This window comes from Pseudorca crassidens, chromosome 6 (assembly GCF_039906515.1).
Source record: "Pseudorca crassidens isolate mPseCra1 chromosome 6, mPseCra1.hap1, whole genome shotgun sequence".
In the NCBI taxonomy this organism is placed as follows: domain Eukaryota; kingdom Metazoa; phylum Chordata; class Mammalia; order Artiodactyla; family Delphinidae; genus Pseudorca; species Pseudorca crassidens.
Window position 1 is genome coordinate 107,983,781 of NC_090301.1, and position 14,800 is coordinate 107,998,580.

Below are 14,800 nucleotides of genomic sequence, written 5' to 3' on the forward strand. Positions count from 1 at the left end.
GCGAGTTGAAGAAAGGAGCTCAGGTGCACTGTAATTCACAAACCTGCAGAGTTATAAATGACAGCTATCGTCCAAAAATATACCGAAGTAAGGCTGCCAAGAGGACTTGAAAGCGGGGCAGAATTGCAGGAAACCGATTTCAGGAGGTAGACTGGAATTGCATTGAAAGCATAGGAAAAGAGGCAGAACGTCCACAATGATGCACTTGGCCAAAAAGGGCGTATGCGTTTTTTCCTGAATATATTCAGGAAAAAACGCATACGCTCTTTTTGGCCAACCAAGCAAACTTGCAAAGGAAATCTGCACTACAATGAAGTCTCACTTCCCCCCGGTCAAAAGGGCCATCTGAAAAAAGTGTAAAATCCAGAAAGGCAGGACAGGCCATGGAGAACTGGGAGCCTTGTTATGCTGATGGGCGGGATGTAAATTGCCAACAGACACTCAGGAGAAGTGTATGGTGTTTCCTGAAACATCTAAAAAACAAAGCAACAGAGCCTAGGGCACTTCCACTTATGGTCCTATAGCTTAGGGAAATTAAAATCAAAAAGACACAGCCACCCCAAAGTTTGGGACGCCTCTGTTTACAAGAACCTCGTTTACCGTACAAGTTCAGTATCACAGAAAGTGAAAAATGGATAAAGAACTTGTGGTACTTACGTACAATGCAGTATCACTCAGCAATGAAATCTATGTCATCAGGCCCTTAGCAGCATAATGAGTGGATTCAGGTACGATGATTCTAACTGAAATAAGTCACACAGAAAAAGAAACATCATAAGATATCAGTAATACACGGAATGTAAACTTGGCTACACAGGAACTGAATTACAGAACAGAACAGGGTGTCAAATTTAGAAAACCAACTTATGCTTGCTTAAGGGTAAAGGTGAGTTGGGGTGCTGCATAAAACCAGAGATTGAAATGAGCACAGATAAAGTTCCTTAAGCCAAATATAGAATAGACAAGAGCTACTCCTTGCTCAACGAAATGGACTCAACACCGCATATTAAACGCCTAAGAATGTACCTGACTTGTAAGTATCTTAAAACCTATGGATTGCTATGTCTCCAAAAGAGAATCAAGCATGTGTACAGGGGCATAAACGCAGCAGTGATAGGATTGGAGAGGTTCGGTGAGCAAATGAAGACCCTTTGAAGTCATATTGCATGGTACCCATTCCACGGGTTTCAACTACCCAGGTTTAAGGTATTCTTCCTTCAGCTAAAACATGCATGTGGAACCTAGAGTATGATCAACCATGTGATCGGGAGACGTGTTCAAATATGTCTCAGTTTTCGTACCCTGGTACTCGGGTGCAACATTCCAGACGCTTTACTAACACTCTCCCGACTTGGAGAGTCAGTCCCTTTAACCTCCTGTTTGGCCCAGTTTGTAATTTCTGCGGAAGATGAACAGGAATAGCGAGAACCAATGAGAGACTAGCTGGAGGTGTCTGGACGGGAAAATTTAACTCTCATTTCCCACCAGGAAGAGGAATTAACCAAAGGCTCAGCGTGCCGTGCCGGAACCAGATTAGGGCCTGAAGCCATCCTGCGGTGTTGCGGCCAGCTCACAAGAAAGCGAGTTGAAAAAAGGAGCTCAGGGGCACTGTAATTCACAAACCTGCAGAGTTATAAATGACAGCTATCGTCCAAAAATATACTGAAGTAAGGCTGCCAAGAGGACTTGAAAGCGGGGCAGAATTGCAGGAAACCGATTTCAGGAGGTAGACTGGAATTGCATTGAAAGCATAGGAAAAGAGGCAGAACGTCCTCAATGATGCACTTGGCCAAAAAGTGCGTATGCGTTTTTTCCTGAATATATTCAGGAAAAAACGCATACGCCCTTTTTGGCCAACCAAGCAAGCTTGCAAAGGAAATCTGCACTACAATGAAGTCTCACTTCCCCCTGGTCAAAAGGGCCATCTGAAAAAAGTGTAAAATCCAGAAAGGCAGGACAGGCCATGGAGAACTGGGAGCCTTGTTATGCTGATGGGCGGGATATAAATTGCCAACAGACACTCGGGACAAGTGTATGGCGTTTCCTGAAACATCTAAAAAACAAAGCAACAGAGCCTAGGGCACTTCCACTTATGGTCCTATAGCTTAGGGAAATTAAAATCAAAAAGACACAGCCACCCCAAAGTTTGGGACGCCTCTGTTTACAAGAACCTCGTTTACCGTACAAGTTCAGTATCACAGAAAGTGAAAAATGGATAAAGAACTTGTGGTACTTATGTACAATGCAGTATCACTCAGCAATGAAATCTATGTCATCAGGCCCGTAGCAGCATAATGAGTGGATTCAGGTACGATGATTCTAACTGAAATAAGTCACACAGAAAAAGAAACATCATAAGATATCTGTAATACACAGAATGTAAACTTGGCTACACAGGAAATGAATTCCAAAACAGAAGAGGGTCTCAAATTTAGAAAACCAACTTATGCTTGCTTAAGGGGAAAGGTGAGTAGGGGTGCTGCATAAAACCACAGATTGAAATGAGCACAGATAAAGTTCCTTAAGCCAAATATGGAATAGAAAAGAGCTACTCCTTGCTCAACGAAATGGACTCAACACCCCATATTAAACGCCTAAGAATGTACCTGACTAGTAAGTATCTTAAAACCTATGGATTGCTATGTCTCCAAAAGAGAATCAAGCGTGTGTACAGGGGCATAAACGCAGCAGTGATAGGATTGGAGCGGTTCGCTGAGCAAATGAAGACCCTTTGAAGTCATATTGCATGGTACCCATTCCACGGGTCTCAACTCTCCAGGTTTAAGGTATTCTTCCTTCAGCTAAAACATGCATGTGGAACCCAGAGTATGATCAACCGTGTGAACGGGAGACGTTTTCAAATATGTCTCAGTTTTCCTCCCCTGGTACTCGGGTGCAACATTCCAGACACTTTACTAACACTCTCCCCACTTGGAGAGTCAGCGCCTTTAACCTCCTGTTTGGCCCAGTTTGCCATTTCTGCGGAAGATGAACAGGAATAGCGAGAACCAATGAGAGACTACCTGGAGGTGTCTGGACGGGCAAATTTAACTCTCATTTCCCACCAGGAAGAGGAATTAACCAAAGGCTCAGCGTGCCGTGCCAGAACTAGATTAGGGCCTGAAGCCATCCTGCGGTGTTGAGGCCAGGTCACAAGAAAGTGAGTTGAAGAAAGGAGCTCAGGGGCACTGTAATGCACAAACCTGCAGAGTTATAAATGACAGCTATCGTCCAAAAATATACTGAAGTAAGGCTGCCAAGAGGACTTGAAAGCGGGGCAGAATTGCAGGAAACCGATTTCAGGAGGTAGACTGGAATTGCATTGAAAGCATAGGAAAAGAGGCAGAACGTCCACAATGATGCACTTGGCCAAAAAGGGCGTATGCGTTTTTTCCTGAATATATTCAGGAAAAAACGCATACGCCCTTTTTGGCCAACCAAGCAAACTTGCAAAGGAAATCTGCACTACAATGAAGTCTCACTTCCCCCCGGTCAAAAGGGCCATCTGAAAAAAGTGTAAAATCCAGAAAGGCAGGACAGGCCATGGAGAACTGGGAGCCTTGTTATGCTGATGGGCGGGATGTAAATTGCCAACAGACACTCCGGAGAAGTGTATGGTGTTTCCTGAAACATCTAAAAAACAAAGCAACAGAGCCTAGGGCACTTCCACTTATGGTCCTATAGCTTAGGGAAATTAAAATCAAAAAGACACAGCCACCCCAAAGTTTGGTACAGCTCTGTTTACAAGAACCTCGTTTACCGTACAAGTTCAATATCACAGAAAGTGAAAAATGGATAAAGAACTTGTGGTACTTACGTACAATGCAGTATCACTCAGCAATGAAATCTATGTCATCAGGCCCATAGCAGCATAATGAGTGGATTCAGGTACGATGATTCTAACAGAAATAAGTCACACAGAAAAAGAAACATCATAAGTTATCACTAATACACGGAATGTAAACTTGGCTACACAGGAACTGAATTCCAAAACAGAACAGGGTCTCAAATTTAGAAAACCAACTTATGCTTGCTTAAGGGTAAAGGTGAGTTGGGGTGCTGCATAAAACCAGAGATTGAAATGAGCACAGAAAAAGTTCCTTAAGCCAAATATGGAATAGACAAGAGCTACTCCTTGCTCAACGAAATGGACTCAACACCCCATATTAAACGCCTAAGAATGTACCTGACTAGTAAGTATCTTAAAACCTATGGATTGCTATGTCTCCAAAAGAGAATCAAGCGTGTGTACAGGGGCATAAACGCAGCAGTGATAGGATTGGAGAGGTTCGGTGAGCAAATGAAGACCCTTTGAAGTCATATTGCATGGTACCCAACCACGGGTCTCAACTCTCCAGGTTTAAGGTATTCTTCCTTCAGCTAAAATATGCATGTGGAACCCAGAGTATGATCAACCATGTGATCGGGAGACGTGTTCAAATATGTCTCAGATTTCGTACCCTGGTACTCGGGTGCAACATTCCAGACGCTTTACTAACACTCTCCCGACTTGGAGAGTCAGTGCCTTTAAACTCCTGTTTGGCCCAGTTTGTAATTTCTGCGGAAGATGAATAGGAACAGGGAGAACCAATGACAGACCAGCTGAAGGTGTCTGGATGGGCAAATTTAACTCTCATTTCCCACCAGGAAGAGGAATTAACCAAAGGCTCAGCGTGCCATGCCGGAACCAGATTAGGGCCTGAAGCAATCCTGCGGTGTTGCGGCCAGCTCACAAGAAAGCGAGTTGAAGAAAGGAGCTCAGGGGCACTGTAATTCACAAACCTGCAGAGTTATAAATGACAGCTATCATCCAAAAATATACTGAAGTAAGGCTGCCAAGAGGACTTGAAAGGGGGCAGAATTGCAGGAAACCGATTTCAGGAGGTAGACAGGAATTGCATTGAAAGCATAGGAAAAGAGGCAGAACGTCCTCAATGATGCACTTGGCCAAAAAGGGCGTATGCGTTTTTTCCTGAATATATTCAGGAAAAAACGCATACGCCATTTTTGGCCAACCAAGCAAACTTGCAAAGGAAATCTGCACTACAATGAAGTCTCACTTCCCCCCGGTCAAAAGGGCCATCTGAAAAAAGTGTAAAATCCAGAAAGGCAGGACAGGCCATGGAGAACTGGGAGCCTTGTTATACTGATGGGCGGGATGTAAATTGCCAACAGACACTCCGGAGAAGTGTATGGTGTTTCCTGAAACATCTAAAAAACAAAGCAACAGAGCCTAGGGCACTTCCACTTATGGTCCTATAGCTTAGGGAAATTAAAATCAAAAAGACACAGCCACCCCAAAGTTTGGGACGCCTCTGTTTACAAGAACCTCGTTTACCGTACAAGTTCAATATCACAGAAAGTGAAAAATGGATAAAGAACTTGTGGTACTTACGTACAATGCAGTATCACTCAGCAATGAAATCTATGTCATCAGGCCCGTAGCAGCATAATGAGTGGATTCAGGTACGATGATTCTAACTGAAATAAGTCACACAGAAAAAGAAATATCATAAGATGTCACTAATACACGGAATGTAAACTTGGCTACACAGGAACTGAATTACAGAATAGAACAGGGTCTCAAATTTAGAAAACCAACTTACGCTTGCTTAAAGGTTAAAGTGAGTTGGGGTGCTGCATAAAACCAGAGATTGAAATGAGCACAGATAAAGTAACATAAGCCAAATATGGAATAGACAAGAGCTACTCCTTGCTCAACGAAATGGACTCAACACCGCATATTAAACGCCTAAGAATGTACCTGACTAGTAAGTATCTTAAAACCTATGGATTGCTATGTCTCCAAAAGAGAATCAAGCATGTGTACAGGGGCATAAACGCAGCAGTGATAGGATTGGAGAGGTTCGGTGAGCAAATGAAGACCCTTTGAAGTCATATTGCATGGTACCCATTCCACGGGTCTCAACTCTCCAGGTTTAAGGTATTCTTCCTTCAGCTAAAACATGCATGTGGAACCCAGAGTATGATCAACCGTGTGAACGGGAGACGTGTTCAAATATGTCTCAGTTTTCCTCCCCTGGTACTCGGGTGCAACATTCCAGACGATTTACTAACACTCTCCCCACTTGGAGAGTCAGCGCCTTTAACCTCCTGTTTGGCCCAGTTTGCAATTTCTGCGGAAGATGAACAGGAATAGCGAGAACCAATGAGAGACTAGCTGGAGGTGTCTGGACGGGCAAATTTAACTCTCATTTCCCACCAGGAAGAGGAATTAACCAAAGGCTCAGCATGCCGTGCCGGAACCAGATTAGGGCCTGAAGCCATCCTGCGGTGTTGCGGCCAGCTCACAAGAAAGCGAGTTGAAGAAAGGAGCTCAGGGGCACTGTAATTCACAAACCTGCAGAGTTATAAATGACAGCTATCGTCCAAAAATATACTGAAGTAAGGCTGCCAAGAGGACTTGAAAGCGGGGCAGAATTGCAGGAAACCGATTTCAGGAGGTAGACTGGAATTGCATTGAAAGCATAGGAAAAGAGGCAGAGCGTCCTCAATGATGCACTTGGCCAAAAAGGGCGTATGCGTTTTTTCCTGAATATATTCAGGAAAAAACGCATACGCCCTTTTTGGCCATCCAAGCAAACTTGCAAAGGAAATCTGCACTACAATGAAGTCTCACTTCCCCCCGGTCAAAAGGGCCATCTGAAAAAAGTGTAAAATCCAGAAAGGCAGGACAGGCCATGGAGAACTGGGAGCCTTGTTATGCTGATGGGCGGGATGTAAATTGCCAACAGACACTCGGGAGAAGTGTATGGTGTTTCCTGAAACATCTAAAAAACAAAGGAACAGAGCCTAGGGCACTTCCACTTATGGTCCTATAGCTTAGGGAAATTAAAATCAAAAAGACACAGCCACCCCAAAGTTTGGGACGCCTTTGTTTACAAGAACCTCATTTACCGTACAAGTTCAGTATCACAGAAAGTGAAAAATGGATAAAGAACTTTTGGTATTTACGTACAATGCAGTATCACTCAGCAATGAAATCTATGTCATCAGGCCCGTAGCAGCATAATGAGTGGATTCAGGTACGATGATTCTAACTGAAATAAGTCACACAGAAAAAGAAATATCATAAGATATCACTAATACACGGAATGTAAACTTGGCTGCACAGGAACTGAACTCCAAAACAGAACAGGGTCTCAAATTTAGAAAACCAACTTATGCTTGCTTAAGGGGAAAGGTGAGTTGGGGTGCTGCATAAAACCAGAGATTGAAATGAGCACAGATAAAGTTCCTTAAGCCAAATATGAAATAGAAGAGAGCTACTCCTTGCTCAACGAAATGGACTCAACACCCCATATTAAACGCCTAAGAATGTACCTGACTAGTAAGTATCTTAAAACCTATGGATTGCTATGTCTCCAAAAGAGAATCAAGCGTGTGTACAGGGGCATAAACGCAGCAGTGATAGGATTGGAGCGGTTCGCTGAGCAAATGAAGACCCTTTGAAGTCATATGGCATGGTACCCATTCCACTGGTCTCAACTCTCCAGGTTTAAGGTATTCCTCCTTCAGCAAAAACATGCATGTGGAACCCAGAGTATGATCAACCGTGTGAACGGGAGACGTGTTCAAATATGTCTCAGTTTTGCTCCCCTGGTACTCGGGTGCAACATTCCAGACGCTTTACTAACACTCTCCCCACTTGGAGAGTCAGCGCCTTTAACCTCCTGTTTGGCCCAGTTTGCAATTTCTGCGGAAGATGAACAGGAATAGCGAGAACCAATGAGAGACTAGCTGGAGGTGTCTGGACGGGCAAATTTAACTCTCATTTCCCACCAGGAAGAGGAATTAACCAAAGGCTCAGCGTGCCGTGCCGGAACCATATTAGGGCCTGAAGCCATCCTGCGGTGTTGCGGCCAGGTCACAAGAAAGCGAGTTGAAGAAAGGAGCTCAGGGGCACTGTAATTCACAAACCTGCAGAGTTATAAATGACAGCTATCGTCCAAAAATATACTGAAGTAAGGCTGCCAAGAGGACTTGAAAGCGGGGCAGAATTGCAAGAAACCGATTTCAGGAGGTAGACTGGAATTGCATTGAAAGCATAGGAAAGGAGGCAGAACGTCCACAAAGATGCACTTGGCCAAAAAGGGGGTATGCGTTTTTTCCTGAATATATTCAGGAAAAAACGCATACGCACTTTTTGGCCAACCAAGCAAACTTGCAAAGGAAATCTGCACTACAATGAAGTCTCACTTCCACCCGGTCAAAAGGGCCATCTGAAAAAAGTGTAAAATCCAGAAAGTGAGAACAGGCCATGGAGAACTGGGAGCCTTGTTATGCTGATGGGCGGGATGTAAATTGCCAACAGACACTCGGGAGAAGTGTATGGTGTTTCCTGAAACATCTAAAAAACACAGCAACAGAGCCTAGGGCACTTCCACTTATGGTCCTATAGCTTAGGGAAATTAAAATCAAAAAGACACAGCCACCCCAAAGTTTGGGACGCCTTTGTTTACAAGAACCTCGTTTACCGTACAAGTTCAGTATCACAGAAAGTGAAAAATGGATAAAGAACTTGTGGTACTTACGTACAATGCAATATCACTCAGCAATGAAATCTATGTCATCAGGCCCGTAGCAGCATAATGAGTGGATTCAGGTACGATGATTCTAACTGAAATAAGTCACACAGAAAAAGAAACATCATAAGATATCAGTAATACACGGAATGTAAACTTGGTACACAGGAACTGAATTCCAAAACAGAACAGGGACTCAAATTTAGAAAACCAACTTATGCTTGCTTAAGGGGAAAGGTGAGTTGGGGTGCTGCATAAAACCAGAGATTGAAATGAGCACAGATAAAGTTCTTTAAGCCAAATATGGAATAGACAAGAGCTACTCCTTGCTCAACGAAATGGACTCAACACCCCATATTAAACGCCTAAGAATGTACCTGACTAGTAAGTATCTTAAAACCTATGGATTGCTATGTCTCCAAAAGAGAATCAAGCGTGTGTACAGGGGCATAAACGCAGCAGTGATAGGATTGGAGAGGCTCGGTGAGCAAATGAAGATCCTTTGAAGTCATATTGAATGGTACCCATTCCACGGGTTTCAAATACCCAGGTTTAAGGTATTCTTCCTTCAGCTAAAACATGCATGTGGAACCCAGAGTATGATCAACCGTGTGAACGGGAGACGTGTTCAAATATGTCTCAGTTTTCCTCCCCTGGTACTCGGGTGCAACATTCCAGACACTTTACTAACACTCTCCCCACTTGGAGAGTCAGCGCCTTTAACCTCCTGTTTGGCCCAGTTTGCCATTTCTGCGGAAGATGAACAGGAATAGCGAGAACCAATGAGAGACTAGCTGGAGGTGTCTGGACGGGCAAATTTAACTCTCATTTCCCACCAGGAAGAGGAAATAAGCAAAGGCTCAGCGTGCCGTGCCGGAACCAGATTAGGGCCTGAAGCCATCCTGCGGTGTTGCGGCCAGCTCACAAGAAAGCGAGTTGAAGAAAGGAGCTCAGGGGCACTGTAATTCACAAACCTGCAGAGTTATAAATGACAGCTATCATCCAAAAATATACTGAAGTAAGGCTGCCAAGAGGACTTGAAAGCGGGGCAGAATTGCAGGAAACCGATTTCAGGAGGTAGACTGGAATTGCATTGAAAGCATAGGAAAAGAGGCAGAACGTCCACAATGATGCAGTTGGCCAAAAAGGGCGTATGCGTTTTTTCCTGAATATATTCAGGAAAAAACGCATACGCCCTTTTTGGCCAACCAAGCAAGCTTGCAAAGGAAATCTGCACTACAATGAAGTCTCACTTCCCCCCGGTCAAAAGGGCCATCTGAAAAAAGTGTAAAATCCAGAAAGGCAGGACAGGCCATGGAGAACTGGGAGCCTTGTTATGCTGATGGGCGGGATGTAAATTGCCAACAGACACTCGGGAGAAGTGTATGGTGTTTCCTGAAAGATCTAAAAAACAAAGCAACAGAGCCTAGGGCACTTCCACTTATGGTCCTATAGCTTAGGGAAATTAAAATCAAAAAGACACAGCCACCCCAAAGTTTGGAATGGCTCTATTTACAAGAACCTCGTTTACAGTACAAGTTCAACATCGCAGAAAGTGAAAAATGGATAAAGAAGTTGTGGTATTTACTTACAAAGCAATATCACTCAGCAATGAAATCTATGTCATCAGGCCCTTAGCAGCACAATGAGTGGATTCAGGTATGATGATTCTAACGGAAATAAGTCACACAGAAAAAGAAACATCATAAGATATCAGTAATACACGGAATGTAAACTTGGTTACACAGGAACTGAATTACAGAACAGAACAGGGTCTCAAATTTAGAAAACCAACTTATGCTTGCTTAAGGGTAAAGGTGAGTTGGGGTGCTGCATAAAACCAGAGATTGAAATGAGCACAGATAAAGTTCCTTAAGCCAAATATGGAATAGACAAGAGCTACTCCTTGCTCAACGAAATGGACTCAACACCCCATATTAAACGCCTAAGAATGTACCTGACTAGTAAGTATCTTAAAACCTATGGATTGCTATGTCTCCGAAAGAGAATCAAGAATATGTACAGGGGCATAAACGCAGCAGTGATAGGATTGGAGAGGTTCGGTGAGCAAATGAAGACCCTTTGAAGTCATATTGCATGGTACGCATTCCACGGGTTTCAACTACCCAGGTTTAAGGTATTCTTCCTTCAGCTAAAACATGCATGTGGAACCTAGAGTATGATCAACCATGTGATCGGGAGACGTGTTCAAATATGTCTCAGTTTTCGTACCTGGTACTCGCGTGCAACATTCCAGACGCTTTACTAACACTCTCCCGACTTGGAGAGTCAGTCCCTTTAACCTCCTGTTTGGCCCAGTTTGCAATTTCTGCGGAAGATGAACAGGAATAGCGAGAACCAATGAGAGACTAGCTGGAGGTGTCTGGACGGGCAAATTTAACTCTCATTTCCCACCAGGAAGAGGAATTAACCAAAGGCTCAGCGTGCCGTGCCGGAACCAGATTAGGGCCTGAAGCCATCCTGCGGTGTTGCGGCCAGCTCAAAAGAAAGCGAGTTGAAGAAAGGAGCTCAGGGGCACTGTAATTCACAAACCTGCAGAGTTATAAATGACAGCTATCGTCCAAAAATATACTGAAGTAAGGCTGCCAAGAGGACTTGAGAGCGGGGCAGAATTGCAGGAAACCGATTTCAGGAGGTAGACTGGAATTGCATTGAAAGCATAGGAAAAGAGGCAGAACGTCCACAATGATGCACTTGGCCATAAAGGGCGTATGCGTTTTTTCCTGAATATATTCAGGAAAAAACGCATACGCCCTTTTTGGCCAACCAAGCAAGCTTGCAAACGAAATCTGCACTACAATGAAGTCTCTCTTCCCCCCGGTCAAAAGGGCCATCTGAAAAAAGTGTAAAATCCAGAAAGGCAGGACAGGCCATGGAGAACTGGGAGCCTTGTTATGCTGATGGGAGGGATGTAAATTGCCAACAGACACTCCGGAGAAGTGTATGGTGTTTCCTGAAACATCTAAAAAACAAAGCAACAGAGCCTAGGGCACTTCTACTTATGGCCCTATAGCTTAGGGAAATTAAAATCAAAAAGACACAGCCACCCCAAAATTTGGGACGCCTCTGTTTACAAGAAACTCGTTTACCATACAAGTTCAGTATCACAGAAAGTGAAAAATGGATAAAGAACTTGTGGTACTTACATACAATGCAGTATCACTCAGCAATGAAATCTATGTCATCAGGCCCGTAGCGACATAATGAATGGATTCAGGTACGATGATTCTAACTGAAATAAGTCACACAGAAAAAGAAACATCATAAGATATCACTAATACACGGAATGTAAACTTGGCTACACAGGAACTGAATTACAGAACAGAACAGGGTCTCAAATTTAGAAAACCAACTTATTCTTGCTTAAGGGGAAAGGTGAGTTGGGGTGCTGCATAAAACCAGAGATTGAAATGAGCACAGATAAAGTTCCTTAAGCCAAATATGGAATAGACAAGAGCTACTCCTTGCTCAATGAAATGGACTCAACACACCATATTAAATGCCTAAGAATGTACCTGACTAGTAAGTATCTTAAAACCTATGGATTGCTATGTCTCCAAAAGAGAATCAAGCGTGTGTACAGGGGCATAAACGCAGCAGTGATAGGATTGGAGAGGTTCGGTGAGCAAATGAAGACCCTTTGAAGTCATATTGCATGATACCCATTCCACGGGTCTCAACTCTCCAGGTTTAAGGTATTCTTCCTTCAGCTAAAACATGCATGTGGAACCCAGAGAATGATCAACCGTGTGAACGGGAGACGTGTTCAAATATGTCTCAGTTTTCCTCCCCTGGTACTCGGGTGCAACATTCCAGACGCTTTACTAACACTCTCCCCACTTGGAGAGTCAGCGCCTTTAACCTCCTGTTTGGCCCAGTTTGCAATTTCTGCGGAAGATGAACAGGACTAGGGAGAACCAATCAGAGACTAGCTGGAGGTGTCTGGACGGGCAAATTTAACTCTCATTTCCCACCAGGAAGAGGAAATAACCAAAGGCTCAGCGTGCCGTGCCGGAACCAGATTAGGGCCTGAAGCCATCCTGCGGTGTTGCGGCCAGCTCACAAGAAAGTGAGTTGAAGAAAGGAGCTCAGGGGCACTGTAATTCACAAACCTGCAGAGTTATAAATGACAGCTATCGTCCAAAAATATACTGAAGTAAGGCTGCCAGGAGGACTTGAAAGCAGGGCAAAATTGCAGGAAACCGATTTCAGGAGGTAGACTGGAATTGCATTGAAAGCATAGGAAAAGAGGCAGAGCGTCCACAATCATGCACCTGGCCAAAAAGGGCGTATGCGTTTTTTCCTGAATATATTCAGGAAAAAAAGCATATGCACTTTTTGGCCAACCAAGCAAGCTTGCAAAGGAAATCTGCACTACAATGAAGTCTCACTTCCCCCCGGTCAAAAGGGCCATCTGAAAAAAGTGTAAAATCCAGAAAGGCAGGACAGGCCATGGAGAACTGGGAGCCTTGTTATGCTGATGGGCGGGATGTAAATTGCCAACAGACACTCGGGAGAAGTGTATGGTGTTTCCTGAAACATCTAAAAAACAAAGCAACAGAGCCTAGGGCACTTCCACTTATGGTCCTATAGCTTAGGGAAATTAAAATCAAAAAGACACAGCCACCCCAAAGTTTGGAAGGGCTCTGTTTACAAGAACCTCGTTTGCAATACAAGTTCAACATCACAGAAAGTGAAAAATGGATAAAGAAGTTGTGGTATTTACTTACAAAGCAATATCACTCAGCAATGAAATCTATGTCATCAGGCCCTTAGCAGCATAATGAGTGGATTCAGGTACGATGATTCTAACTGAAATAAGTCACACAGAAAAAGAAACATCATAAGATATCAGTAATACACGGAATGTAAACTTGGCTACACAGGAACTGAATTACAGAACAGAACAGGGTCTCAAATTTAGAAAACTATCTTATGCTTGCTTAAGGGGAAAGGTGAGTTGGGGTGCTGCATAAAACCAGAGATTGAAATGAGCACAGATAAAGTTCCTTAAGCCAAATATGGAATAGACAAGAGCTACTCCTTGCTCAACGAAATGGACTCAACACCCCATATTAAACGCCTAAGAATGTACCTGACTAGTAAGTATCTTAAAACCTATGGATTGCTATGTCTCCAAAAGAGAATCAAGCGTGTGTACAGGGGCATAAACGCAGCAGTGATAGGATTGGAGAGGTTCGGTGAGCAAATGAAGACCCTTTGAATTCATATTGCATGGTACCCATTCCACGGGTTTCAACTACCCAGGTTTAAGGTATTCTTCCTTCAGCTAAAACATGCATGTGGAACCTAGAGTATGATAAACCGTGTGATCAGGAGACGTGTTCAAATATGTCTCAGTTTTCGTACCCTGGTACTCGGGTGCAACATTCCAGACGCTTTACTAACACTCTCCCGACTGGGAGAGTCAGTCCCTTTAACCTCCTGTTTGGCCCAGTTTGCAATTTCTGCGGAAGATGAACAGGAATAGCGAGAACCAATGAGAGACTAGCTGGAGGTGTCTGGACTGGCAAATTTAACTCTCATTTCCCACCAGGAAGAGGAATTAACCAAAGGCTCAGCGTGCCGTGCCGGAACCAGATTAGGGCCTGAAGCTATCCTGCGGTGTTGCGGCCAGCTCACAAGAAAGCGAGTTGAAGAAAGGAGCTCAGGGGCACTGTAATTCACAAACCTGCAGAGTTATAAATGACAGCTATCGTCCAAAAATATACTGAAGTAAGGCTGCCAAGAGGACTTGAAAGCGGGGCAGAATTGCAGGAAACCGATTTCAGGAGGTAGACTGGAATTGCATTGAAAGCATAGGAAAAGAGGCAGAACGTCCACAATGATGCACTTGGCCAAAAAGGGCGTATGCGTTTTTTTCTGAATATATTCAGGAAAAAACGCATACGCCCTTTTTGGCCAACCAAGCAAGATTGCAAAGGAAATCTGCACTACAATGAAGTCTCACTTCCCCCCGGTCAAAAGGGCCATCTGAAAAAAGTGTAAAATCCAGAAAGGCAGGACAGGCCATGGAGAACTGGGAGCCTTGTTATGCTGATGGGCGGGATGTAAATTGCCAACAGACACTCAGGAGAAGTGTATGGTGTTTCCTGAAACATCTAAAAAACAAAGCAACAGAGCCTAGGGAACTTCCACTTATGGTCCTATAGCTTAGGGAAATTAAAATCAAAAAGACACAGCCACCCCAAAGTTTGCAACGGCTCTGTTTA